General features: G+C 46.9%; 1 protein-coding gene across 2 annotated transcripts in view; it reads right to left on the bottom strand.

The window, feature by feature from the left end:
* GATAD2A (GATA zinc finger domain containing 2A) overlaps positions 1-26,861 on the bottom strand; it is a 68,244-nt gene that overhangs the window by 38,500 nt on the left and 2,883 nt on the right. Inside the window, exon 1 of one of the 2 annotated variants that reach the window (XM_063357991.1) lies at positions 15,735-15,924. The exons of the other annotated variant lie outside the window; for it this stretch is intronic. The gene's annotated coding sequence lies outside the window, so the exon portion shown is untranslated. Of the gene's footprint in view, positions 1-15,734; positions 15,925-26,861 lie in introns of those variants that run through there. 2 annotated transcript variants of the gene reach the window in all.

Below are 26,861 nucleotides of genomic sequence, written 5' to 3'. Positions count from 1 at the left end.
TCCATTTTTAATGAACTGTAGCATTAAACTCCCATAGTGCTCGTGTCATGGGACTAAAATAGTTTTCATCTTGCGAGGACACCAGAAGAGCAGTTTAACCCCTTCAGCGCCGCAGGACGCTGGCAGCGCGGCAGCCAGGCCACCTCCGGCACTGACCCACATTCAGCGTGTGGAAGTTTCCACTGAAACCCAACAGACCGCGGGCAACCAGTTGCCCAGAGGAGGCCACGGGCGCCACGGCCTCAGTATCCCGCTCCAGCTCCCGCACTCTGCCCCTCCGCGGCTCAGCCTTCTCCCACATCTCCAGGGCGGGAAGTTCGATTTTGCAGCACGCGCAGCTACAGAAAAAAAAAAGGGTTAAAACGCTCATAAAAGTATTTTGAAGGATTACATTTTAAAGCATCTGTTCCAGGAACCTCCTAGGAAGTAGGCAATTAAACAGTTAATACTCGGAAGTGAAACTCTGTCCTAGCAGCAGTTTTGACAGCCTTTCCATCGGAAAAAGTCACAGATGAAGAGGGGTGGGCAGCCGGACGCACCAGCTGCAGGTACAGTGGGCTCTGGGGCATCGCTGCTGTCCTCTGTGGTCACCCGCACGGCTCTGCTGGCACCTGGGGACGTCACACACCCCCTGTCTCGTAGGTCCCGCTCCGGCTCCTCCACCCTTCAAGACTTTAGTATCCCATCACCCTGCCGTTCTTTCGAAGGTTGGATGTTTCACTTAAAAAGAACTGTGGCTCTCATTCCGACAGAGCTACTTTTAAAAACCACAATAAGTGAAATACTGAAAAAATTAAACAGGCGGCGGACTGAACAGTGTCTCTTGCTCACTCGACTGAACAGGAATCAGATCTGTTTGCTCAGAGCCTACTTTGTCACTCATGAAGGTTTTTTCCTGCATGAAACAATGATGGAAGTTGTGTATCAGAACACAGGGACTGCATTTGAAGCAACATTACTGGATCCCATTAACACTCTCTAGAAAAATAATGATACCGTAAAACTCGAGAGAGATTTAGCCTGTGAAACAGGGTTTTAAAAACATTAAATTTTCAGAATAAGACAGGCTACGGATTCTCCAAGAAGATTAAGGCATGGGACCTCTGACACAGGTACGACAGTTCAGCATTACTGCTGTACGTACACCCTGCAACAACTGAGATAAGAAAACTTCTGTACTTTTTGGAAGGTTGAGTGAACTGGTCAGCAGAAAAAAGGAGTCACATTTCAATTTAAATATTGACAGAGAAGGGGCTAGCTTCTGTCTCATGTGTTCAGGCTTTACCTCCACAAACATTTTTGGATACGGGGGGTAAAGTCTTCAAAGACTTCATTGGTCTAGAAGGAGAACTCAAAAGTATCAAATCGGGTTTTTTAAGCACCGAAATATCATTTGAAAGCATTTTTGTACGTTCCAAACCCACAGATTCCTCCCTGCACACATCTCAACAGAATTCTAGGAAGAGCCATTGGGTAGAAATAACAGTCGCGGTGCACGTCTCCCTACAGCATAAACAACCACCATGGAGTGGAACAGCACCTCTCTGGCTGTTAGGAATGCGCCGACCCATTCGGTACCTGCCACACGTTGGTATTTCTCCAAATATTCAAGCATTGCTTTTCAACTGCTGCCTGCCTGACGGTTCAGGTGAAAGCTGCCAGCACACCCTGCATCCCCGCTCTTTGGATTTAGCCTCTCTACAGCGAAGTGCCACCTTGTAGGATGGGGGAAAAAAAAATAAAAATAAAAGAGCTCCTTTCAGATGCTCATTAATCCCACCGCTACCCGTTTATTGTGTACGAGTCAGATTGCAAATAAAACCTGTAACAAATTACGAGTCTCTCTCCCACTCACTCCTGAATTCCTGCGCCAGAGATAACGCGTACGACTCCCCTCCTGGGCCATCAATAGCATTTATAATTACACCCTTCTGATCGATGCCTGCGCTGGCGGGGCAGGGAGAGACGGGGATGCAGTAACCCTTTGGTTAAGCCGGTCCCTGGACGGGGATCACACCCCGTGCCAGCCAGCCGGGGCATCGCTCGAGACGGCCGCGGAAAGTCAGATATTAGAAAAACCACTTACTGGCAACGGCTGCTCTTTAAGCACGTCGCACCAGCCCATCCTTCTTCTGGAGAACGCTTATTTTCCAGCATTTTTTCTCTACTGGATACCAAGTGGATACCAAGGGATGCCAAATTACATGGAAGCGCACGCAGGCCTTCAAGGAGAAACCCTGCCTTTACTTCTGGATCCAGGAGAGTACAATCTACTAATTAGGCTAGCCGCAAAGCACTCCATGCAGACCTTGACGCTAATTTAGCGGAACTACGAGTTCGGCTTTATTCGGCCCTCTCAAATCCTGCCGCTCGTGTACACCAGCGCGCAGGAGAAAGGAAACCTCGGAGTAAATTCTCTCCAGAAAAAACAGGCCAGACCTTTTGAAAAACACTGGTATAATCTAATCTCCTGCAATCAAAACTTACTGTTTTGAGACCAAAGTGCATTTTTACTTCTTTCGCTCCGTAATCTGGAATGTCTCAGTGATAATTACATTATCGAGCTCCTTCTTCCCTCCCCAAACAAGCCCCATGATCTACCTGTGCTTTTACTGAGATTAGCCAGAATTCAGTCAAGTGTGGATACCTGGAAGATGCAAAGATAAAGAGGTTCCAGTGATGCAGTTCAGAAAGAAAAATCAACACTAGCTGCATTTTTTTTGTGTGTGTGTGTGTCTTCCAGGAAGCTTTGCTATTCAAGACCTTGCAAATCTGGCTTTCTGTAACCAGAGCCTGGAGTACCCAGTTACTGCCGTCCTGGTCGGCAGCTCACAACGCCGAAACGCAGCTGAGTTTAGAGATGCTCCGTGGAAAACGCCGCATGTTCCAGCCCCGCGCGAAGTCCCGGCTCAGCACAAAACCCAGCGCATTTCTCTGCAGGTTGATTCAGAAGATCAGGCAGGCTCAAAACACCCAGATCACGATCTGGTTGGCTACTCATGAATAGAAACACCCATGATTGTCTGGGGTTGCACCACTACGGGCTCCAGCAGACACAAGCAGGCAGCTTGCTTTTCACTCAAAATACAACTTATGCCTTCAAATGGGGGCAGGAGGGGACAGGTTCCCCAGCAAATCTCTAAAGAATCAGTTATTCCTCAAAAAAGTCCAGAGGAAACAGCTCTAGGACACTTCAGTTTCATAAAAGTAAGAACAATGTGAGCTATAAAAGCTGACAGTTCTAGATAGAGTTTACTTTAGAGCAACTCTTTGGGTAGCCCGGTTTTGTTTTGCTTTGGTTTTGAGAGCTGTACTCCCTCGTACAGAAGCGTTTCAGCAATGCCATGTTCTCACTCAAAGGAACAAAGAGGTATGATAAGGAATTAGGGAAGTCCATGGGTGAAACGGAGGCAAAAATATTATTTTTGTCATTAATTTTACAATTAGTAGTTTAAACTGTGAAACAGGAGTTAAGTCAGAGAAAGGGTGAAACCACTGATTAAGATGTTGCATTGGAGCCAGGTCCAAGCAGTTTTATACATCTGTTTCACATCTCCCCAAGTTAATCTTCGTAATTACTATATGGGTAGACCTGACTCATTAAATCAAAATCTTTGCAAGTGGCTGACTTGCAGGAACAACAGAAAACACCCTGCGTGTCAGAGACAGCAGCCGACATGAACAAAGCAGCGGCCGTTTCAAGAAGAGGAACTGTAACATCTACTGCTAAGCAAAAGGAGAGAACACCAAGGAGAGCTAAAAATAGGTTCAAGGGTTTTGGTTTGGGGGTTCTTTGTTTTACACATAGCACAGTTTGGACTAGCTTTCCAGTCACTCTGCATTTACGGCCAATTATGTTGATCCTCACCCAGGGCCAAGATCTACTGGATTCACGGGGTGAGCACGAGGGGCTCCTACCACCGAAATACTCATCGTCCAGATCAACGGCGCTGACTCTGTGACTCTGGCGCGGCAGGACAGACAGACAGACACACTCGACGTTTCCTTCACCATGAGGGCGCCGGGCCAGCGATCCTCCATCCTCCATCCACACCGAGCAGTTGCAACGAACTGGTTTTAATCAAAGTGCAATCTAATCGCCTAATGGTGCCGGTCTCCGCGGACTGTTGTATAAACATGTTTTTCAAGAACTGGAATTACTATCTTCTGTTTTCAGATGCGGAATACATTTTTGACAGAGGAAGGGGGTGTCTCTTTTCTATGCAAAGAGGCGGCATTATGAAATGCATTTGCAGAACTGTTTGGCAGAATATTAAACAGGGGAAGAGGGATGTGCGCATGAACATATCACCTCTTTCCCCACGTGCCCAACAACCCCAAGGAAGAAGACCGGAAAGCTCTGGATCTCTCATTGGGAGAGATGGAGACTGAAATGAGTGTCAAATTTCAATCTAAAAAAAAAAAAAAAAAAAGCGGGTGGCAAATTTTTATTTCTAGGTCTGGTGGAAAAATCTGTTCTACTTTCATCATCGAGTAAGATGTGCTTTTTGTATGCCTTGTGTTTGCTCCGGAATGCCGTATTTGGGGGCTTGCTCTCATCCGCTCCGCTGATGCTCACTGCTGCAATGAAGCTTTGCTGTGCTCTGCGGGCAGTTTGTGCTCACTGGGCAACCTGGCACCAACCAAAATATAACAACTTCATTCCCCCTGAATAATTTGGTCTCTGCCTACCTGGCTTCAGCATCAGCTACTGCAAACACAGCAGTAACCTTTTTTTAAAAATATTTTTTTGGGGGGAGCTCAAGATACCATCCTCCACTAATGAGACGTTCTTCATCTCAGTTGTAGGAGTGCGTTAATAACCCATAAGCTAATAATTTTGTAGCAGCAATTTTAGTTTCCGCAACTATATTATTTAAAAACCTAACCGAGGGTGTGTGTAGGGAATGACACCGTTCAGAAATCCAAATAAGGGAACGAAATGGCAGCTTGGCAGGGACCCAGCGGCCACACCTATTTACAGGGGAAGCCGAGCACAGCCACCATCATTAATTAATTCAGAAGCCTCGGCACACAAAACTTGATCTGGATGCACCCCGCATCCCCCACCTGAGATCAAAAGGGAGCTCCGCGCGCTGAACGTCGCAAGCCACGCGTGCACACATCAGTGCTAAAACCAGGGAAGGCTGCGGGGATGATGCTTAGCCCCTGGTCCTGCAGTTAGAAGGGAAAAGGAAATAAAAGTTGTCATTATTACCCATGGTATCGAGGGGGATTTTTAATCTTGAGGAAAACTAACGGCTGGTGACAAAACTGTAAGTGTCCCTCAACCCAGAACAAGCAGAAAGCAAACCGATACCAAAGATGAGCAGGGCGAAATTTAGACTCTGGGTCACTTCAGTGGCTTTATGTAAAATAAAACCTGACTTCCATAAAAACAAGGGGGCATTTTGGGTACAAAACAACCAGACGTGTCACAATTACACGGAACAACATTTTTGCAAAGGAGATCATCTTATCAAGTTTGCGTATCTAAATGTCCTAAGGGATCAATAACGTGCGCAATATTAAAATGAGTCTTTATTTAATTACTTCTGTAGCCTTCATCACCATAATTCTCAGGCACCCCATAGAAATAAGTTACCCATCAGGTCTTAACCGCCAGGACTCACATGCTTTTGTTCCCCAAGCCACTTAAAAGTCCTGGCTGCTTGTTAAACCGTCATCTTCAGGTTTAAAAGCAGGTTTTGGTCCAGCAAAAGGAATTAATTTATCCCTCTCTTTGCTAAAGGAAGGAGAAAAAGCAGAGTAATCAAAAACCTTCAACAGAAACTAACGGAATAAAGAACGTTTGGAGTGTACTCTGCCTCCCAGATCCCAGCGTTCCTGCAGTGCAGAGAATTGCGCGACCACAACCACAAAGCTCGCAATATTTATTTAAAGATGTCAGGTAGAAGTTTATCTTCTTCAGGATTTAAGAATTTTAGAGATTTTCCCTTTACCTTACACACATGCCATATACCAGACCACCCCCAAAACCACTATGCTTTCCACCTCATATTCTACGTTACTGATCAATTTTGCTTCTTTTTTGACTATTCATAAACTTTCACACAAACAGTATTTACAAAATATATTAAGACCTATTGATAAAGTTTCTCTTGGTGATCCCGATCCCCCTGTTCGATCCTGCCATCATAGCCCACAGAGCAGTAACAGTCCCTACACATTAGCAAGCTTTCACAAATTGCAAGACATTAATTTAATGCTAGCCTTAACTGTAAGGGCTACCTACTATCTTGGAGCATAGCTTTAATGAAAATAAGAATTATTAAGCACAGCCAAACCGTATTAGTCTCGAGCTGAGCTTCTTAAAGTTACACAAGGATTACTTTTCAAGTTTTATGCAGAATCTCATCTCCTCACTGGGATTTTTCCCTCTCAGTATCACCTGTTTTCAGAAACAGGTAAAGAAAAGCTGTTACAAATATCATTTTCCCTTTCCGCCAACTATGAAAGTGAATTTGAATTTAAAAAAAGGCCTAAGACATCAAACTCCGTCACGCTTAGAGTTAGTCAAGGCATTAAAGGCACGCTTCTCCCTAGTGTGGCCCAGAAAGGAAGGATGCTGCCCATGGAGCACCCTCAGCTCCTCAGGAGCACAACCCTCAGATGGAGCGAGGCTCTACTGGATGCCCTCCATAGATACCCAAAAAAAAAAAAAAAAAAAAAAAGCAGCTTTACCGAAACAACCAGGCACTTGCTTTCAAAGACTGCACCTCATAAACCTTAAAAGCAAACAAGCAAGCCAGCAGAAAGCAAAACTGGAAGTCCGTACTCAACAGCATCCTACAGAGCAGAACACTAGCGCTGTGCCTGCAACTGGCACACATGTAATTTCCCTATTTTACAATGAAAACCAGAAAATTTTAGATTTATGTTGTGTATGAATCTCAATAGGTTGTTCAGCATGCTCATACGCACCGCAATGCTAGGGACACACGTACAACTGCGGTACCTAATTCTGTTGGAGACAGGATTTTCTGAGATCCTATTAAATATGAATGCCTTCAGTTTACTTCCTCTAATTCTTGCAAGCATTTCAAAGCTGCTGATCACATGGCTGGTTCAGCAAATGAACCCACTGGGCTACGGCAAGGACGTCGCTCCTACGTACAGCAATAGGTAAATCAGCAACAGCGTGAAACCCAACGATGTGATTTTCTGACTTATTTCAGTATCTGGAAAGTCTTCGGTATTTGTAGCACAAACCGAACTAAGAGAAAAGCCACCACTGACCACCTCCACCAACACTTCCCCTACGGAACAGTCACAAAAGTGACTTTGCTGCTGCTGTGAGGCTTGCCCTGTTTCAAGAGCATCCCACGCCGCTGCTGGGCTCTGTTCGGTCCAGCCACGCTCTGGGAGTTTACAAAACTTGTTTTAAGAAAACCTGTTGCTACTGCCTGTCTCAGCCGTAGGGCAACTTTCTGGGGCGACTGGATGGAGACACAGCTGCAGCGGCCAACACTGACAAGAGTCTCCCCATCTAGATGGAGTTCGGAAACAAGTTAACCAGCATCACTCAACTGAAAGCGTTCTACTGAATTTACAAATAAAATAAAATCTTTCTTGAATGCCAAATCCTATAGTCTTACAGGTAGTAAGATCGCATATTTGCACCCCAAAGTGAATGAGACAGGTCACGTCAAAATCAATTTCAAGACTAACTGAAAACTCAATCAAGGCTTCATATTTTTTCCATTGAAAAGCTACAAAATAAGCCTTTATTCCTTCAACCCCAGCAATTTGTCACTTTAATGCAGAGACCCCATCATAAACTCCTACTTATTTGGGATATTTAACAGAGAAGGGGAAAAAAAAAAAAAAGACCCAAACACAAAAACCAACAGCCCGCCCTGAGATCAGCTCACCTGCACCTACATACCTATCACCGTGTTCATCTGGTCTCCCATCAAATACAACTGAAAAAAAAATAACCACCCTTCTGAGGTGCCATCTAACATTCTCCGAAGTTGTTGTCACCCGCTTTTGTCAGAACTTTTGAGTAAAAACATTTACTGTTAAAGAAGTAGTAATTATGACAAAAGGAGTTACCAGAACCTCTTCCCGGCAGGTGAGGCAGAATCTCCGTTTCCGTACTCTCGGCTGGAACGACCCACATTACTTCACAGCGATGAGCTCTTTTCACTTGACGGGGTGCAATAATAAGAAAATATCATACAGCACCACTTGCTACTAGGTGTTTTAGAAACTTCTTCAGGTACATGATTTTTTAAATATCCATTTATATTCAGCTGAAGATACCGAAATGGGGGGAGAGGGGGAGGAATGGCATTCACTTCATGTCAGAGCTTATCTCCTGCCTTGTGGGAGTGCTCTTTTATAGGCTTTTTTTTTTTTTTGTTCCCATCCCTCCAGCTCCCATTCACACCACCAGAGCGAGGGCAACAAAAAGCAGATATTGCGATGGATGACTGGAAGCGCGGTGGATCACCTCCCGACTCTGCTTGGGCTACCGGGTCCAGCCAGATTCGGGTACGACTTTTAATTTAGTTTGGTTCATGTTTATACAGGAATAAGCCCAAGTCAAGAAGGTGACGCATAAGACACTAAACCAGAAGATGAAGCGCTCACACACTGATCCCTTTCATGCCGCAGCAGAGTTCACTACAGGGCACTGCAAATTAGCAGGGAAACTCCATTCAACTTATTAGTCACCTCGTAATTGTCAAAGGAATTGGGAGACCAGCTCTTCTTCCAAACACGGCAGGAGTAAAGCCCTTCCGGCAGAGCTTTAACTTAACGCCAGAGCATCTGGAATACCCAACTTGCCATCGTCCCCCAAAGAGGCGAGTCGCAGCCAAACCACCTCACCTGGAGGGTCACTCGAAAACAGTCACATGGAAACTCCTTTACTCTTGCAAAATAGTGATCGGTTTTTGTTTGTTGTTCTTTTGGGAGAGAAAGAGGAGGGAGGGAGGGGAGAGAGAGGGAAAGGAAACGAAGGAGGAGAACGAATAGAGGCTGAAATGCCTAACTCAGAGTAAAAAAAAAAAAAAAAAAAAAAAAAAAAAAAAAGGGTAAATACCAGAATTTCATAAGAACAGATTGAGACAAACTCAGAGATGTGCGTGTTAAATAGCTCTTTGAACCTCAGAGATGTGCGTGTTAAATAGCTCTTTGAACCTGAACGAGACTTGAACTCCTGGAGGGCTTTAAGACTTCAATCATTTTCATGATACTGACCATTCGATACACTCTGCTTAATGCGAGCGGCACCTGATCGAGCCACGGGAGATTTCTAAATGGGAAAGGACCCCGTCAGGTCTGGGTCAGCAGATCCGTTTGTTTTGTGCACAAACCAGAAGTCGGAGGGAGGACCCAAGGAGTTCAGTCAATGCCCAAGGGCTCTCCAGGAAGGACAGCGGTGGGAAGAGAAACAGCCTGCCAAAACTGAGCCTTCTTAAAAATAAAAGACAAAATAAACATGCCTGATCATAAGCTTCGTCATGTCGTGGTTAAAGGTGCACAGACTCGACCCTGGACTGGGACAGACCCACCGATTATAAGAGATGCACAGAAAGAAGGTCTGGAGAGCTCCAGAACTCACCTGACTTGCACACATCACCTACAAGGACATGAGTCCTGAATTAACGAAGATGAGAGTCAGGGACGAACTCCCCGCTTCCCTCCGTCTAGGGTTTGCCAAACCCCTCGTTAGACACGTGACACTCCTTCCCCGTATTTGTCTGGCCTTCAGCATCTGTGGCTGGCTGTTAAATTTTACTCTCCTAGATCTTTCTAATGTTTGCATTTCCAAATAGAACAAACCAGCATTGCAGATTGTGAGGTAAACCTAACGACTCTTTTTTTTCCCCTCTTGGCATCTGAAGTCCTACCAGCGATTCTCATTTGAAAAACAAGATGGTACGGGGTTAAATAATTTCAGAGACAAAAGCTAAAGAAGATGAAGATTAAAATAAAACCAACTGTTGTTATAAGCCACATTTTGCACGATTCCTTTGTAACACACGTTTATATCCATTTTGCAGATGGGACAGCCGAGGCACAGAGAGGATGAAGTGACTTACCCAAGGCAATATAAAAATTCTCCTCCAGGGAGGACAGGGAAGCAAAGACAGAGGTGAGAACAAGTCACCACAGCACACAGGACATCAGCTGGTCCGGAGCAGCGGGAGTCTCAAGATGGAATAACAGGGACAAACTCCCGGCATCTGCCTACCGCACCTCTGAGCTGTGCTCAGATCCAGCAGCTCCGGCCAGACCCCGACCCGCTGAACTCTGTCAAACCCTACTGACAGTAAAGACAAGGAGGAGAGAAAAGGGCATTGCTACAGCTGCACCCAGCGAAGCTTTTCCACCTTCTGCCTTATTTCACTATGGTGAAACTGCAACACGTTCAAACATTATTTTTTTCCTTAAGAGTCATCACATCAAAAACGAGCAAAACTTTCTTGCTAAACCTTGATTTTGTCCCATACAGACCAAAAGGCCTCATCGGGTTATTTTTTTCCCCCCCTCCAAATGCCCTCTTCGCTCAAAGAGTGAGTTGTGCTCATGAAGCAAGAGTCACGATGCTCTTTCCAGCCCCCCTCGCACTAGGAGAGGAGCATAGCGGACAACAGGTTAAGAAGCCGCAGCACAATGAAGAAGCGCTCTGTAATTAAGAGGTAGGGAAGCCGTACGGATGAATTCCTCCCTGCCCCGTGGTGTCCGCAGTCTCCCAAGGTGATGCCGAACAGGTCACAGACACACACACAAATGCTCGCAGGTAAAGGCCAGCTGTTTACTGCTGCCCCACTGGAGAGTCCTGAGGCCTGACACACCGAGAAGTCAAATAGCAAAGAACGCAATTAAAGGCAACGAAAGGTAGAAGCGCCGGTACCTTTGGCAGTCGGGGAAGGAGGAAGGAAAAGGAGAAATGCTGAACAGCAAAAAGCCAACATAGGAAACTGTATATTAATAAACCTTAACCTTTGTTCTGTCCCTGTCCTATAAGGTTTGCTTCAGGCAATTCACTCTCCTTTTCCCCACCTGAAAATGGACACATGATTCACCCGACAATGAGGTGCGCTGCTGTACGCAGGGCGTTCGGACTGAGCGGCGCTAAGCAGATAGAAAATATCACAAAGAAATTAATAACCTCAGAAATTCCAGGTGATACGTAAGAAATAAAGCAGGAACCACTAACCGAGGTAGGGTCTGCATATTCACTACATGTCCAGTTCCGAAACGCAGAGCCAAGGGCAAGGGGAAGAAGGGTAAAAAAGCCTAAAAAAAAGGATCCCAAGCAAGCCTTTACACTGATCAATCATAACATGAATGCATAAATAAGCAAAATGTCTATATATAAAGTGCCAAACTCCAGCCTGTAAGTTTTAAGGGCACAAATCTAAAAGCAACAGCACGGGTAGCACAGGGAGAGCGGGGACAGCCCGATGACACCATCAAGAACAGACTTTCAAAGAAGACTATAACTGAAGGGATGTGCTGGAGTTTTCTAGTCCATCAGTGGCATGTTCTTCTCTTAACACTTATTTTGCCTAATGCCAGGAGAAGAGGAAAGAGTGCTCATGTACCGTTTTTTCCCCCAGTCATCAGAGTATGCTAACTACATGGCACTTCACATACTGGTCTACAGACCGCGTGCTGTGATACCTCAAACATGAATAGCATTACACAAAAGCAAACGTTACTTCCCCAAGTCTAAAAATAAGCCTGCCATATTTTCAGATACCACAGTCTCCAGGAACATTTGGAGGGAAAAAAACACCCCACCATACAGTTCTATGTTACTTAGATTATGATTGAAAAAGACATACATTGGAAGTCGAGAAGTGCCTGGAACAGGGCTGTAACGATGGACATTCTAAGAGAAGGAATAAAAAAATCCCCACGCCACAGTTCATTTTTCCTTTTATTTTGTAGGAGGAGCTCAGCATGCGTATTTTAATTCAAAAGGGGAACGCACACACTGCCTGTTTTCTTCTCAACTTTTTAATCGTGACCTATCCGAGCAGTACCTATACGCAGGATAACAGCCTGTACCTGCACAGGTACGGATCACACACAGAAACTCGGCTTCCTACCTCATGAGACACGCAAGAGGGAAACAGAGCGCTTTGTGAGACACCAGCGCAGTACGCACACGACTACTCCCCTCAGAGTACGGCAGTACGAAAACGAAGTACTAAAGCCTGGGGAAGAGCTCACAGTTCACATGTGCACAGCAAGTATCAAAAAAAAAAAAAAGTTCTGATGCCCCAAGATTTGAATTTTTAAATGCGTAAGCACACTTTATACCTACTATCAGCGAGTAATGTCTAGATACTGCATCTGGAAGTTTGTGGTTCAAAACACGCTCAATGAAAACATTCTAAATTTATTCAGCAAAACAGCATTTTCCACTCAGAAGTCACTCATAAAGCGAGTGCTCCATCAAAGCAGAAAACCCGAACTCTGCTGACCACCACAGCACACCGCCAGTTCTCTCCTTCCGAAGTTCTTGTACCAGATTCCGCTATTTTCGGTTGGTTGGTGACCAGCCAGGGGCTTCACAACATGGACACCATTTCAAGAGGTACCACTGAAAACGTTCGACGATCTCACGCGTGGCCTCATCCCATCCGAACGAATTTCAGATTTAATTTTTAGAATACTTCCAGCACTATCCAAAAGATGTCAGAAGTTGACTTCCTTTATCCCAAGCATCATTCCTCCTTCTTGCCCCCCCCCTAAAGCAGCGTAGCAGGAGTGATGCAATAAGAAAGTAAGAATGCTTACAGCCCGTACGCATGGGTAGGGCTAAGGAAGAGCACACCCAGAAATAGAAGTGTAAGACTATAAGACTGTAAGCCCAGAGTTCCTTCCAGTTACAGTTCCTTTATCAGCAAAGGGATAATTCCCATTCAAACCTGAGGCCGTGCAGAGAGGTCCCTGAAAGAGCCAAACATACCTACATACATGTGCTGCTGTCTGGCCGAAGGAGTGATCCAAATCCTTCATCTCGCCTTGCATAAGCCTCACACAATCCGCCAGCACCGTCCGAATTTGAACCAACGATTTTAAACAGGTTCACATATGACTACTGGCCTGTAATTACTACAAAAAAGTCGTAACGCAGCTATATTAAGTTACAGCATTAGCATACTGACACTGCATCATATGCCAACAGTGTTGCATCATCACCCATTGATGTAACCTCATGACTATGTAACGCTCTCAGGGATGGTATTAGCTACTCCTCGGCAATTCCACCTCTGAGGAAAGAGAAATATTTTCAGCTCTCTCCATCCCGCTCCCCTGCCGGATAGTGAGTGACTACAGAGACACAACTCAGTCTCTTCCACTCAAACTCAGCAGGGTGGTTTTTACTTCAAGCACAGAACTTAGTACTTTTCACTCACACAAAGCTCCCCCAGAGCACGCTAACTGGTAATATATTTGCTCTTTTTTCAAGTAAAAGCTAGAGGAACACCAGCCTGTTGCTTACCCACAGACAACACAGAAAGGGGTGAGCTTTTACAGCCTCAACGTCAGGTGCCAAGCTGCAGAGCCCTCCCCATTTTCAAAACCAGGCAGTTGGTAGGGGGAGAAAAAAGAAACTACACAGTTCCCAGCCCTGAAACCAGCCTATTTTGTGATCCTATCTGAGATACTTAACCGCAGAGCCTCACTGCCTCCAGGGCATCACACCCCTTTTCTCGTCCAGAGCTTGACAATCCAGACGCACTGAAGGCTACGCCAGCAGCGAGTAATGGAGCGTGATGTACAGGAATACACCGTTCCGTAGGTGTCACGATCTCAGATGGCTGTGAGGCGGTACTCGGGGGTAACATCCCCCCAAAGGCTGGCTCTCCCACACACACATACAGCACAGTCCTCGCTTATAGTGCCGGGGGAGCCCCACAGCCCCAACTCCAGCAGGCATCAGTTCGGCATCACCGCCACATCCCGGCAGGTACCATCCCAAGATTTGGTGTCACTGACCATTTGCCACCAGAGCCAGACCCAGCACACAGCAACACAACGCCCAGGAGGCCACCACACAGTTCGCTTACACAAAAAGCTTTCCATGTGCTACACATCCCTTTATTTCTTACTTTCCTCTGCCGTCTCCTGCCTCTGGTCCCCTGCCACCTCGTCCCCTCCGCTACTAGCGCATCTCCTACTTCTTCCTCCCCACGTCTCCTTCCACTCGAGACGCTGGTCAATAGTTTGTCTGGAAGAAAGCAGGGTTTCGTTCTCTTCTCCTGCTGATGTATGGCAGCTTCCAGCCTACTGGCATGTCTCCTATTCCCAAAGGCCCCTCTTCGTTTCACTTCCTGTGTAACCGTCTCTGCGAGCAGCTCTGCTACCTCTGCTTCCAGCTGCATTCACAGGCAGGCAAGCAAGGGGGGAACATGAAAGTCAAACACCTGCAGGAGAAGCTGGAAACGAGGATTAGGGCCGTGCCTGCAAATGGGTGCTCTGTGACAGTCCCTGCTGTATCCATCAGCTCGGGAGCCTCTGTCCTGGGGAAGGAGTTCACTGCACAAAGTACAAAAATGGCAGAGTGTGGGGCAGCCAGAAAAAAAGACAAGTGAAAGTAAAACCTAGGACACATAGAGAATGTAAAATAGAAAAAAAAAGTAAGCAGATGCTCTAGAGAAGTAAGTATGCACATCCCGACTTACAGGCTTCCCCAGCTTTTGCTGTTCAAAAGCAGTAAGCGATGCCGGATGGTTTTCAGTCACGGGGCCCCAGCTCCTCCACAGTCGGGAGCGGCGATTCCCGGACACTCGGGAGCCCGACGGGTGTGCGACCGGCAGCGCCGGGACCGAATCCTGCCCGGCCCCTCCCGCGGGCGCCGGCAACGTGCAGCAACGGAGGGGCCGGGGCAGTGCGCCCAGCGAGACATCTCCCCGCCCCACACACCGCCACCACGCTCCGCAGCCCCCGGTACAGACCGACCCCCCCACCCACCCCCGGCTGCCCGGTCAGCGGGTGGCGGGGCGGGCGGGGGGCGCAGCCCTGCTGCACCTTGAGCGGCGGGAAGGGCGGGCGGGGACTCTTATTGTGACACGGGCCGCAGCCTGGCCGCCAGCCGGGCCGTGCCACGGCGGGGGCTGCCCGGGGCGGGGGCTGCCCGGGGCGGCCGCTCGCCCCCCGCCGCGGGCCCCGCGGGGCCGGGCCGGTCCCGCCGCCCCCGCCCTGCGCGGGGGGCAGCGGGGGTCGGGGCGATTCCAAACCCCCGAGCCGGCCCGGGCGGCGACGGAGGAGGAGGAGGAGGAGGAGGAAGAGGAAGCAGACACGGCGGAAAGCCCGCAACAACTTTCCGAAACAAACGCCTCACAGGCTGCCGTCCCGGCGCCGAACAAAAGCCGGCGGCGACCCGGGGCGCCCGGCCCCGGGGCTCGGGAGTCGCGCCGCCAAACTTTTCGTTTACCGGCGAGGATACCTCCCGGGAGCCCCGCTCCCACCCGCCGCAGGCAGGGGCACCAGCTCCCTCCCTGGCAGGCATTCATCACTCAGCCCGCCCGGTGGCCGCAGAGCAGGACTTTGCACTTTTCCCGGGTTAGCGAAGGCTGCCGGCGGTCCCCGCACGGACGGGCTCTCCCGGAACTTCCCCGGGAGCGCACACGCATCCCCGACCGCTGCCTTTCACAAATAACCCCACCGCCGCCTCTCCCTCCCTTCCTCCCCCCAAGACAATAAACCCAAACAGAACTTTTAATCTGGGAACTCACACGCCGCAGCACCTCCCCGCCGGTCCCCGCGCATCCGGGCGCCGCCGCTCGCTCTCCCCGGCTGCCGGTCTCCTCTCTCTCCCCCGCGCCTCGCCGCCCCCTTTTTCCGCGCCGCCAGGGATCCCCGGGCTAATCCTCTCCGCCGCGGCTCCCCCTTGCCAAATAATGCGCTTCTCACACATGGAGTCGCGGCGTCACTCGGCGGAGCATGCGCGCGACGAGCCCCCCGAAACACACAGGGCGGCCCGTCCTGCGCCGCGGCGGGGACGGCGACAGCGGCGGGGGCAGAGGAGGCGGAGGAGGAGGAGGAGGCGACCGCACCGCGCCGCGCAGGGGCCCGGCGCCGCTTCCGGGCAATGGTGGAGCAGGTCTGTGACCCGGGGCGCCATTGGCCGGAGGGGGTCGCGGCACATGGCAGGCGGGCGGCGATTGGCTGCGGCGCGGGCGAGGGGCGCCGCCGCGGGGGGCGCGGGCCCCGCTGCGGCGCCCGGGGCCACGTGGAGGGAACGGCGGCGGCCTCGGTGCCCCGGGCCGGGCACTGCCGTGATGGCGGCGGGAGGGCTGCGGGCCGGCCCGGCGGCGGGACCTCCGCTGACAGCACAACCAGGGGGTTGTGCTGGGAGCCGCTTTTTTCCTTCCTGAGCGCCTGCGGGCGCCGCTGAGGGAAGCGGGGAGCAGCGCCCCGCTGCCCGGGACACCGGGCGGGACCGCGGCTGACGGAGCAGCCCGGCGCAGGCGGCCTGTGCCGGGCAGCGCTACCGAGCGGGGAGGCGCGGACCCGGCTCGTCTCTGAAACCTGCCTCGAAGGCAACGAAGTCTGACAGAAACGCTCTGAGCTCCACAGACTGGGCAGAGAAACGCTCTAAGCAGCCAACACCAGAAATCGCTATTTTCTCCCACCTGGGAGCCCCGGGGTGGCTCACGCTGCCGAGAGCTCACGGCGCGTCAGCAGAGAGCAGCCCAAAAATACCTGTGAATACTCGGAAACCCAACTCTTAGCACGGCTCCCGAAGGCGAGGGCACAGCCCCAGCACCGGGCACGGCCACGGGACGGGGCAGAAAAGCAGCATTTGTGGCACGCTCCCGCTCTGCTCCTGCCCATCCTCCTACAGAAAACTCCAGAAGGGCTTTCTGAAGCCACGTTTGCCAGAGCTTACATCCAGCAAGTGAATTATTTTAGACCAAACTAATGGCAGAAGTAATTCTGAACCATTTTTTTTTATTACTGATCCCTTTAGTGTAACGCTTGCAGATCTCTGGTGTGGTTTTCCAACTACCTACCGTTCCCCTCCTGCCCTTCAGCAGAGGCAGCTCATGGAATGCTGCTCTTTGCTTCCTACTTTGGTCTAAGTGTTCCCACCAGGCTGCGATCCCCCTGCACATCTGCCTAAGGCGGGGTATGAATAACCTTTGCAAGTCACCAAAAGATCCAAATTCTTCTAGATTTTCTGTAGCAGACTAATGCCAACCAGTCTTAAGATCTCCAGTTTTCCACATCTGTGGAGGCGGGTTATTTTTTGGATGTGGTCTGTTGGCTCCAAAGTCACCAGTCACCACACGTCCCTCACTGAGCCCAGCCAGGCTCAGGTTAGTGATTTCCAGCAGGGCTATACACCGTACTTTAGGGTTCTCCTTCCTCCCCAAAAGGATGTAGCCTCTGGCTCTGCAATCCTTTTTCTGACACATTTTATAAAACCTAGCTGAAGCATGAAGTTAAGAACGGGAGGGATGGCACAAGGAGTTTGGGAAAAAAGTTACACCAAAAGCAATATTCTGCCAGACCTGGTGTGCGAATGCTCCCTGCCAGCACATTTCCAGCGTGATACTTTGCGAAAGAGATTTAGAAGCAGAATAATTAGCGATGGGGATTTTTTTTCCCCAGATTTTGATGACTTAATTCTGAGGCTGAAAGTTAGTTTATAGGTCCTGTGAAAAGACGGGGACCCTCTTCTGCCCCTTTGTGAGTTACATCCCCTAATTACACCCCATATTCAAGCCCAAAGGATTTCTGACAGTGACGGCTCGCTCGGCTGCAGCATTACTTTCCCTGCCAGTTCAGAGTCTTGCCGATTATTCCTTTTTTTACATTAAAAATGCTGGACAACCCCTGTCAAAAGGCTGCAGGTACCCTCTCTAAGAAATGCAGGGGGAGAGCGGCAGTGGGTCTCTACACGACCGACCGACTGCTCCCTGCCATCCCACCGTCCCCAACGCGGAGACACAGGGGCAAACCTCCCCCCGCCCCGTCCCTTCTCACTAGGAGATTCCCAGGGAAAACTCAAGTTTTAGCTGTTACAGGTCAGGTAGCGTAAGCCTAGAAATCCAACCCGCCTACGATGCACGGGGACACTGCTGCAGACCGAAGGGAATGCTTTTTTATGTTTTTTCTTTCACCTGCTTACTTAAAACATCACAGTGAGTGATTATTTAGTAAATAATTCAGAGTAAAGGTGGTTTAAGACCAGCTACTGATTTTTTATTTTTATTTTTGAATAAAGACTGGCTTCTCTTTGGAGGCTAACTTCAAATTTTAGCAACGAGATGCTGCTGGGGGACGCTACAGGCACAGCATCAAGTGGGACCGTTAATAATTCCGTTACCTGGAAGGTGTATCAGCGCTGTCCCCGCTTAATGGGGACACAAGCTGATGTTACTGCAATGACAATCGAGTGTGGCGAATCGGTGGCTCTATCAAGCAGGAGAAACACCGAGCCCACAGCCCTGTGTATTCCTAGAAATACGTACGTGCCGTAAGGTCACTTGTTCGCAACACATTTATGTAAACTGAAGTGAAACTGGTCCTAAGCTGCTTTCAGGAGGAAAGTTCTATGAAACTGCGACAAATTATGGAAAAAGCTAATTGAATGAATCTACCTGTATCTGTCAGGCTTTGAAAGAGTTGGGATTTGGGGAGGAATTCTGTAGTTCAGAAATCTTGTGCTCAGAATAAAATAAAGCTGACACTACTTAGGTCCAAACAAGGCAAAGCAGACATCTGAGATAGTAATTAATAAATGGTGTCTTATCCCTATTTTAATATATAAACAACTTTGACAGTACAGAGCATTTGCCAATAAAAGAGATTAAAGCAGTCCCCTCTCCTATTTAAAATAGCACCTAAAATCTTCACAGCCAAGTGTCAGGGCACTTCTAATCTGAGTATACTCCTTTTTGGAACCCGACACCTTCTAATGAAATACTCGGGCACGACGCATCACCATACTACACTTGTATTAAAATAGGCAACATTAAATTATTAACGTTATTGGATTTTAATTTGAATTAAATACTAGGTTTAAATTAAATTCCAATCGTTCAGAATTAAGGAAGCCCTTTATGTAAGAAAACCGCTAAACTTTTGCAAATCTTTCCCTCACTACAAGTCAGATGATGCCCAGTAAAGCAATACCAGACCAGTATTACCTCACCGCTTCTCACCTGGGCCTTGATTAAAGCTACTCAATTAAGCACAGAGCAGAGGGCAGTCAGATGGGAGAAGGAAAGCTGGTATTCAGCCGGCTGTCTCAACTGAAGCTGGCACATCCCGGGTGTGTCACCGAGGTGACACTGTTTGGAGGAGTCCATCAGCTGGTGACACTCCCGGTGCCTGGACCGGCCGTGCGTGGGTGGCCCCGGAGGAAGCCGTCCCCGTGTCAGCCCTTCCAGCCCCACCACAGCACTCACCCACTCCCTTTGTATCAGCCTTTTCAACTTTTATAAAGATGTATTCCTGAGATCCAACCAGCAAATTGCCTTGAATACTTAACTTGCGCATCATTTTCATTTAAGAATGTGGCATAAACCCAGAAAATGGCATAAATATTCATTCTGACAACCAAAACTGATGTTGCATACCTTACATTCTACTTTAAAGCTCAACAACTCATCACAGAAGCAAAATTTTGCCAGAGCCACAAAGTCCAACTATTAAGTTGTTCTTCCAAAGGTATTTCCCTCATTCCGAATGCAAAGTCCATAGATAATACAGATCAAATACTTCATCCCTCCTGTATATTTTAATACTCACTATATGCACTCTTCATAAAAATACCACCCAATATAGCATACACTAGGACATTAATTTTGTTGCGACAATAGCAGAATTTGGTATTGGGATGTGAGACAAGAACCCGGACATTCAGGCAAAATTCCCAAGTGTCCCTAAAGGAGAACGAAAGAGGAGATTAAGCCCTTTCTCAGTGCACATCAGAATGTAGGTCAGAGAAGAACAAGTGGAGCTCAAGCCAGATCTGTTAGACTTGGTCATCTTCCTGCAACCACGGGCAGATGTAAGACGCATGGGAACATGCTAATATTGGCATACTAAACAGGCTAAACAAGTTCGTAAGCTCAATAGCCGATATGTGTTTTACTAAAGGTAGAGAACATAACTCTTAAGTGGTTTGATGGGCTGGAGGATCAAGAAGTCGGGAGCACAGATACTTCTGAAGCTGTTTCAGCTCGGCGCCTGGATCTGTTACGTTCACCTAATTTCTAGCATTCAGAAGATAAACCAGGGGCGACTGCTGAGCGTGTGCTGACCCGGAGTCACAAGACAGACTGCAACCCTTTATGTTTTTTAAAAAAGCAAACCCCACCACCTTGTAAAGGATGGGGTTTTTTTATATCTTTTACATTGCTGGCTGGAAGTTTGAAATTAACAGACTACATCCTTAAATAGTTAAAGGGGGGAAAAAAAGGATAAAACTGCAAGCATGCTGCAACAGTGTTCAAAATCTTAAGAATACAATTTTAAGATGGCTTATGCTAAGAATGAAAGGAATTCCATAGGTTTGAGACCAAGAGATGGTCCTTCACTCATTTTCCAGTGAAACTATTTTCATGCAAGTGCAAGTTGCAGCTCCCACCAGCTGCTGCAGACAGAATTTCGGGTAAGTAGTTCAGGAATAGGATGAGCTGGTAAACTGGTGCTTTTTGACAAGAATCTGAGACGCTTCAGGGTCACTATAATCCGTACTGCAGGGCCTGTTTGCCCGTCTCCCACCCACTGGGAATAACGCTTAAATGTGAAATGTCTTCTGCAGCAAAGCAGGACGCAAGATTGGAAAGAGTCAAAATTCCACGATCTAAGCAGTGAGGTGAATGACCCTAAATAGAAATGAAAATTAATCCTTCTGGAACTGAAAGAAATTAAAGATCAGTACATTATTGAGGAAATGGGGAAAGCAGCGGACGTATGCAAATACTGCTGTCCCAAGAAGGGTGATATTATCTGAGCCTGTCTCTAATAAGCACTTTTATGGTTGGAAGAGGATATATTGGGAGCTTTGCTCCAATTCAACAAGCGCTTCATGGACTATCGATTTTGCTCGGAAGTGGGAGAGAACAAAGTTCACCCAGCATTGCTGTTATTTAAAGATCTGCCGAAGAACATCTCAACCTCCTGAAAACTGGTCCACCACCACCGACTGTCTCAGATCACTCTGTCTTGTGATCTGCAGCTTCGGACACAAATGTTTTGCTGGCAAACAGTGAGTCAGACCCACAGAGCCATTACTTGAGGGAATGGCTGTAATCAAGCACCTCTTGCTTGTTTACTGATCATTGTCACGTGGCTCATCAGTACTTGACCCCGATTAAAAGAAGAATTAACCGAATTAACCGGTTGCGAAGAACTCTACAGAGCTCCTGTGTAATTTGACTTTCTGTAAGTTTTAATGCCACAAACAGTGCTAGGAGAAGCAGGAACTCAAATCAGTGGGTGCACACCCACAGAGAGATCTTGGGCTCCCTTCCTGCTGATTGTATCAATCACTGAATATTCCCCAGAATCTTTTTCCTCTGGACCCGGCAGGCTGTTTTTAACCGACTCCTCTGCAGCCTGGAAGCGCGATACACCAAAAGACGACCAGGAGCCCTCATGAACCTCGCTGTTTTTACCATTCTGTGCAAGAGATAAGGCTCAGTCCGTGAGTCTCCTCTCCAGCGTGGAATCCCTTCCCAGAACAGACTGCGGGCTGGTCGGCACCAGGGGAATCTGCTCACAAGGGGTCTGCCATCCCGCAGTGGCTTGTTCTGCATCAGCTGGACTGCTCATCACTTAACACTGTCCTTTTGAAATGAAAACAGGGTTGTGCTGTGGTCCATATACGCAATCAGATGATTTTATTATTATCTTCTACTTTCCTCTCATCTTACACAAATGCACTGCACGTTGCCTCCCCTAACTGGTAAGCTCTTCAGGGTGGGGGCACTCCCAGTGCTACAGGACCCTTCTGCTATTAAACTGTGTAATTTTAAGAACTAATGGCTTCCCAGGTGCAATAATGAACACTTCCAGTTGTGCATATTTTTTTCTGCCGACTCCTAGTTAAAAAATATTTAAATTCCTAATTCACACAAGTATTCATGTCCATATACTCGGAAACCCTAAGCCATGAAGGCAGGAGAAAAGAGAGTTGCTGCACCACTGTTCTTAGGATGTACTCAGAATTAAAACGTGTACGATATTTCCTCCAGCGTTTTGGTCATTACTGCCCTCCAAATTAGAGGTAATGGGGGGAAATATAAACATGACCTCAATAACTCATAGTTTTTACCAAATGTGGAACAGAACGGACCAAAAGTTCTATTTGTGTTACCCCATTTTCTAGAAAACCAGCTTTTATCCTTGAGGGGACCGGTTCGGCTGACTGGTGTACTTTGGGCTGAAATGGTTCCTTTCTCCAGAAGATTAAGCAGCAGATCTGAAAGTCGTAGATGCCATGATTAAACCTTTGCCCTCTCCCTCTGACACAGGTGAGATGTTCCTGTTTTCAGGAGCCTGTACCAAATTTTTTGATTTTGAAAGCTTGATCGTGCTGCTCAGCTAAGCTGTGAATTTTCAGGTTATCAAACTTGAAACTGAAACAGCCCAAGAAGTATTTTCAAACAGGATTTGTGTTTATCCGCCAAAGTGTCTTGGAAATTGCAGGAGGTGGTTGTTACTGACTCCAGGTTGTCATTGTTAATAATACATGGTTATTAATCAGATTTGCACAAACCCCCCAGTCAGTGTTTACCAGCTGGCAAACTGGACACAGAAAAGCCCGATTCAGGAAGGATTTGTTTTTACAGTTCAGACCCTGCAAACTAAGGGTTTCAGAGCGTGTAGGGAATGTCTTTCACAAGGTAAATGGGTTTGTAGTTGCAGCCTGAAGAACTCCACCTAAATTCCACAGATGTATTTGAGCAATTCCCAGTAGTTTATTCTGTCAATCCAGCATCAGACGAGATTCCTAACGGAGATTAATGCCTGCACAATCAGGGATCTGTCTGTATGGATGCCATGACATCGACAGTTCTCTGTGGTTTAACAGACGCGTTCTGGCTAAAGATCCTTAAGGATGGAGTAACTGAGAAATAAAGAGCTGATGGAACGTATTTTGTATTAATTATAAATTCTGTCTATGCAAGACCCTCTGTTTCCAGTGATATAGTTTTGATGAAAATAGATACAGGATCCTCCAAAACATTGTCGGGTTACTCTTACTTTAGATTTCTTTAAATATGCAGACAGGCACATGATTCATGCTCTCCCTGTTGCTAAAACCCATACTGTGTACCAACACTGAGGCTGGTTGTGTATAAAATCATCTTTTAACTGAATTAGCTTCAGCCTTAACTGCCTTTTTTTTTTTTTTTTTTTAACTGCAAGTAAAGCCCTTCTTACCCCAAAGTGTGGGGTTACTGCTTGGCTACAGACAAAAGCATCGAGGTTAAATTTCAGAGTGTGATTAACCTTAGCACACTGATAATCTCCAGGACCAAAATCAAGGTAGCCTTGGAGGACGCCAGGCAGAGAACTGAAATCAAACGGAGAAATCTTGCAACAGAGATGAAATGAACTTAGCACAATCCTGGTTTAAAAGTGACTGCAATAAAAGCTAGATAAAGAGCAAAAAGTAGGAACTTGGAGCAAAACACATGCAAAGTACTGTCCCTTCAATAAAATCAAGCATATTCCTTACAGGTGGGAAAGGGAGTGCCCAGTTGTTCCTGGTTTCTCAAGGCATCCACCCAGGGGTCAGCACTGCATTGAAACTTGCATTGCATCCAAGGACAACTGTGCCATTTCTCTACAAAATCATCTCCTTGATTGTAATTAAATTTATTAAAATTTTTGTCATGTCAAGCCCAAGCAAGCAAGTGATCTGTACCTCTCAAACAACTTTCTTTTAAACTTTCAGAAGTGTATAGAAGTTTGGCAGTTCAACGTGACCTTAGTTTGCTGTAACTCATGTTGTTATTTTTAAAAGATGAATACTCAAGAGTCCTTTGTTACGTCTAATTCTCAAGGACTTGACTGTGTATTTGTAAGATGCCAACAGAGCCTTACCATAAAGCGATGTTACCAGCAATCACGGGCATGTAAAGCCAAAGGTCTGAGAAAGCACAGCCAGGTTTTACTGATCTAAACAAAGTCGACTAGACAGATTGTTATTGGAGAACGCTGCGTATTGAAAACCTCCGTATTTTCACGAGGATTATGAGAGCCTTATACCATGTTTACTATAAACATTTATTAACATCGTTCCTTCTGGTAATAAGATGTTTATTATCAGCACATTAAAAAAGCCAGTCTTTTCCCCTAACCCCTGCTCATTGTAACTTCAGTTCTATGAAGTCGCCTCTCTTCCCCCAACAGCACTATACTAGGTCAGTTCCATAACCTGCTTTCCTGCTGAAAAGCGAGGCTTATAAATTAGATTCATTTCTAAATTTAGGATTGATGGGATCAGTCATTACTGGTCTTATTTTTTTCAGGCAGATTTCAAGGGAAAGGTATTCATAAGGCAACTACCACTTCTTGCCTAGAGTTTACAGAACTCCTGAGCTATAAATCTCAGAGCCCTCTGCTGAGACCACCCTCACAGAACTAACATAGGGCTCTTATTGGAAGACCAAGATTAGGGGTTTTTTTCCTCCAAAATACTCTTCTATTTTCATAGTACTTCACAAATTGCATGTGGAATTTCCCCTGGTCTTTATGTCATAAAATACAGGCTGTTCAATAGGAACAAGAATCAGTTGAGGAAGAAGAGAGGAACACTTACTTGTACCAAGAGGCAGACTTTGGTAAGCCGTTTTCCAAACAAATCTGTCCTGGATAATGAATCCAAATACTTCTACTGAGAAAAGGCAGTGGGGGAGATCCCTCGCAGCCATCAGATACTGCTACTGGTTACCTACTGCTCCCAATGCCCTGCCCAGAGATGGCTCTCAGGGAAAAAAAATCATATCTATGTCACCAAAAGCTGTTTTCCTTCGAAGAGGAGGCTGGTCCTCCATCAGCACTTGCTCTGGGTCTGCTGTGTGCCGAGGCACAGGCGACCAAGTGGGAACAGAGAGTGCCACAGAACCACGTCCCACGGTTTCACTGCTCAAATCAGATACTTGTTGAATAACCACAAAAAAAAAGGACAGCCCAATTCTTATCATCAGGCTCTCTGGAGATTTGACATCCTTGGCATTGTATCCTAAGAGGAAGGAAATTTCTCACTTCCCTAGCTATTTCAGTTATATAAATCAATTGTTGAAGGATAGCGTAACTGGTCCGCACATAGGAGCCAAGGCAACTGTATTTGGGCTCAGATGCTCTTTGGAGATACTGATCTATACATTGAAAATATAATGCTTCGTAATTTATCAGTAATCATATTGCATGTACATTGAAAAAACAGTGAAATCTTATAGCTAGAAAAAAAAAAACCTACTTGATTTTATACTGGCAGTCATGATGCCAAGTCTGTTACGTGCTGGTAACAAGCAGCTAAACCAAGAAAAGGTTCCCCGACTGTGAAGCTGTTTGGTCGGGGTCCTTGGGACCCAAAGCCCAGATGTTGTCACCAAATGATGACCATCCTCCGCTCGTTTTCTCCAGCCTCCTTGGACCTTCCATGTCTTACCATCTGGGGAAGTGGGTTCAGTTGCATAAGCTTAAAGAACTTATAAGAGACTATTAGTAAAGGCAGTGGATTAGAAGATGGAGTTTTCTGGCAAAGAGAAAGCTGCTAGGGGCTGCAAGAACAATAAAAAGATGGAAAAATCCTGAAAATACCTCCGGTTGCTCTGAGAGTATAAGGCCACTGGTTTCCCATTCCAGGCAACCACAAAGCAAAGACTGCAGGTATCGTTCCAATATTTCAGCTTGTCACTAACACCCTGATTATTCACTTGCAGCAAGGAAAGGATCTGTCCTAAGCCACGGAAGCTACAGGGTGAATGGATGTCGTAGCTGACAAGGAACCTGTTGTAAAATGAAACTATGATAAAGACACAATAACTCACACATGGCGACAGCACGTCCATGTACCCAGTTCTAGGGAAATGGTGTTTTCCACAGAATATTCTTCACAACTAGCATTGATTTGCTTATTTTGCAAAATCTAGAAACCTATTTGATTAAAAGTAACAACTTGAGTGAAAAGGCAGGGAGGGTTCAGTCACACAGTAGTAATTCTTGTCCTCCTCTCCATGCTTTTAAGCTTTCTCCTCTAACTCTGCTGAAGACACATAGTATTTTCTCCTGTGATTAAGATGGGTCAATGGATTTGGCTGATGCGATTTATTTGACTTGGGTAAAAATATTTATTATCCCATTCTAAAAGTAACTTAGGGCATCCCTATAGGTAACCAAGCAAACAGGTAAGACCGCTGGCCTCTGGAGATGCTCTCAGGGGCCCTTCAGCAGCCAGCCTGCCTGTATGTACATGGTATGGCAGCTCAAACGCCGTCAGTTTTCAGACCTGGGCTGGTAACAGCACCAGTAAGGATTCCAAAAACATGCACTCCACCTTGCTCCGAAGAAAAGGGAGTTAGTCAGCAAAGGGCTATTCTTATAGTGTGTCTTCTCTCATTGTTCTTTGGCTGCAATTGATATTTTTGGTTGCACACCAAAATTGTGAAACTAGATACACTGAGTCAGCCCAGAAATGTAGGTGAGATCGAACCCCAACATCTGCAAGGAACGGAGGACATGACCAGCAAGCCAGAATAGGTAAATATTCTTCACACATCTTCCTGAAGAGTTTTTTTTCTAAGAATATCATGGAGATATTTCAGACTGTGGCAGTGGCCCATAGGTACTGCTCCGTTCCTCAAGTGGAGATGTCTATGTCAAGGGAT

Source organism: Chroicocephalus ridibundus, chromosome 22 (assembly GCF_963924245.1).
Source record: "Chroicocephalus ridibundus chromosome 22, bChrRid1.1, whole genome shotgun sequence".
Classification (NCBI taxonomy): Eukaryota; Metazoa; Chordata; class Aves; order Charadriiformes; family Laridae; genus Chroicocephalus; species Chroicocephalus ridibundus.
The sequence above is the reverse complement of the archived record's forward strand: the minus strand, read 5'-3'. Positions and strand labels throughout refer to the sequence as shown.